Source organism: Lutra lutra, chromosome 4 (assembly GCF_902655055.1).
Source record: "Lutra lutra chromosome 4, mLutLut1.2, whole genome shotgun sequence".
Classification (NCBI taxonomy): Eukaryota; Metazoa; Chordata; class Mammalia; order Carnivora; family Mustelidae; genus Lutra; species Lutra lutra.
Window position 1 is genome coordinate 61,163,873 of NC_062281.1, and position 2,849 is coordinate 61,166,721.

Genomic DNA, 2,849 nt, shown 5'->3' on the forward strand with positions numbered 1-2,849 from the left:
GTAAGAGGTCTTTACTTGTTTGACTAGAAAATACCCATATTTTCTGGACTGGTCAAAATTTCACCAAAACCAAAATTTAAAAAGTCCCTCAGAATTGACAGGCATACATATGGAGACTATCGGCCACAAAGCTATGCTGTATTTATAGTTCCAGGCTGTGTTATATCATGATTAACATATTTGAGTTGTATAAAATCATTTTTCACCTTATGTATTTAGTTTTTAGTGCTGGTCATTTATTACTTTCACAGTGAAGTACATTTTTGTTATTTCTATTCTTGGGAACAACTTTATAGGCTAGAAGACTTAACTATTACTGTTTTTGAAAAGCTTGTTATTAGTTCTAGCAGAGTCCAAGGAAACAGTTCAAAACTGAAAATTGTAGTCTAAGTGATTAAGGAAGAACCAAAAGTTTTATTTTCAAGGTTAAAGATCAAAGTATTTAAGACCCCTTCAGTATTCTTTCTCATTGAGTACCAAAGGGCTGGGGTCCCAGCCACAGGCGCTCTACAGTGATATGTGGATCCTAGAATTACTTAATAGGTTGATTTTTCAAAAGTGTATGTGGTAATTTGAACAAAAATAAATATGCCCCCCAAATTATAATATATATGTATTTAATAAAAATTATACACACATATATTTAATACACAATACATATATGTATACACATGTCTACATATATACACATAAATGTGCGTATACACATACACACACACACACATGCACACACACACACACAAACCCAGGAAAAGATGAAGAAAGGAATTAGGGATAGTGATCACTTAGAAGGGGAGAATGATAAAGAGATGCGGGGGGAGGAAAAGGGTCAGGGTAAATAATAACCACACCATTCTCTTTTTAGGATCTTTCTTGGGATGTTTTTGAGAATGCTGTAATTAACCATAAATATCAACAGCAATAATGTAGCCATCTTTCCTGGTTATGCATAAACATGATACAAAATAAAACTGGTTCTATTCTCTAAGAATATTCTAGTGAATATTCATATAAATAAGTCAAGTGGACTTAGAAAATAAAGACCTGGACATTCTGAGGTATAAGCAATCAAGTGGTGGGAATATTGAAAGACAGGTGAACCCTCTAAGCTAGTGACAAGTGGATACACATTTACTCTCTCTCCTCCTCTAAATCCCACTGAGATTGCAGGATTCACATCAGAGAAGTCCGTAACACAGATGAGGAGGGCAGAGTTGGTGGTGGCAGGAATCAGTCCCAAATCAGAGATTTTGAGGAATTTTTTTGATGATTGCAAGTAAATTGGCTTCTCCTGATGGATAAACCAAAATGGAAAGAGTATACTCTTTAAAACATGCAGACAAGAAGGTGGAAACAGAGGTGAGAGCCATTCTTCCTGGTGTGGAGAGGTCCCACTGAGCAACAAACAAGATGGATTTTAAACATCCTACCACTAGGGACAAATTTGTGAAATTTAAAATCAAGGATAAAGAAGACTATAAAACCTTCCAGAAAGAGAAAACACAGATTACCTCCAAAGGAACAAGAATTTTCATGGGAAGGCAGCAGTGTTCTCATCAGTGTCCTTGGATGCTTGAGGTCTAATGGAATAAGGCCTTCAAGCACTGAGGGAAAATAATTTTGAAGCTAGAATTCTCTGTCAGCCAAACTACTAATAAAGTGTGAATGCAAGATACAGACTTTCAGAGGCACAAGGACCCAGAAGCCTTATGAAGGTCCTAAATAGGGTTTGGGGGGTTTTTTTTGGTTTGTTTGTTTTCATTTAGACATAGCAGGTTGAACATACTTTTGCCTCCTAATTCCTAATAAACTTAAAGAATTTTTTTTTTAAAGGCCAAAAAAAAAAAAAAAATTGACGATAAGAGAATCGAGAGAGACAAAGATAGCAGGAAAGGGATGGTCACCAGACTTCGGGACCAGAAAAGCAGATGGCTAAGACGAGAGGAGAAGCCAAATGCCTACTGGAGTGAATCTGGACGAGCAAGGTAATTTACAGCACCTTGGAAAGGTTCCAGATAGTTCTTTTAATGGAAAGGTTGACAGTTGGTATAAGAAACAGTCTTAAATTCTCTGCAGCCAGGCAACAGCCTGACAGGTCTACTCTTGGGAGGGACTCCAGATTGGAAACGCCAGAGACAGCAAATGAGAACGGAAACTGAGTTAAGTCTCCATCCTGAATGGTGACCCCCGGGTCTCTCCTCCATGTGCTCTGAGAATACTGCAACCAGGGGTGTACACTCCCCTCCTGCACTCCCACTCCCATCCGCTTACAGCAGTTGCATTCCCCTCTGAGGAAATCGATCATCCAAGAGAAACGACTGCAGGTAGTGACAGCTAGAACAGCCAAGTTCCTGTCCCATCGCTATACAGGATGCCTTAATCGTGACATGGGAGCACCCATCAGTGCTTACAGAGCTTCCTGTCAACTTTTTCATTCTCCCTCATAAATGTAAATGAACAGCCCAGGACAAGAAGACATTTGAGGAAAACCACTAACAAACACAGAAACCAAAATTAAATAGAAAAAAAAAGCAATATAACAAAATTTAGGGGCAGTAAACAATGCCAGGATCAAAAGAGATGAAATATCAATCATGAAGTAAGAACAGGATGCCCAGAGAAGGAAACATTAAAACTTAAAAAAAGAGAATTAAAACCTCTTGAATATTACAAAGATTGATAATAGATATATAAATGGTGTAACATTTGGAAGTTAAGCAACATTTTCCCCAGAAAGTAAACAAATTAAACACAGCAATTAGGAGACAAAAGATAAAAAAATTAGATCAAAGAGATCCAGCATCTGGATAATGGGAGTTCTAGAAAGAGAGTACAAAGAAACTGGGAGG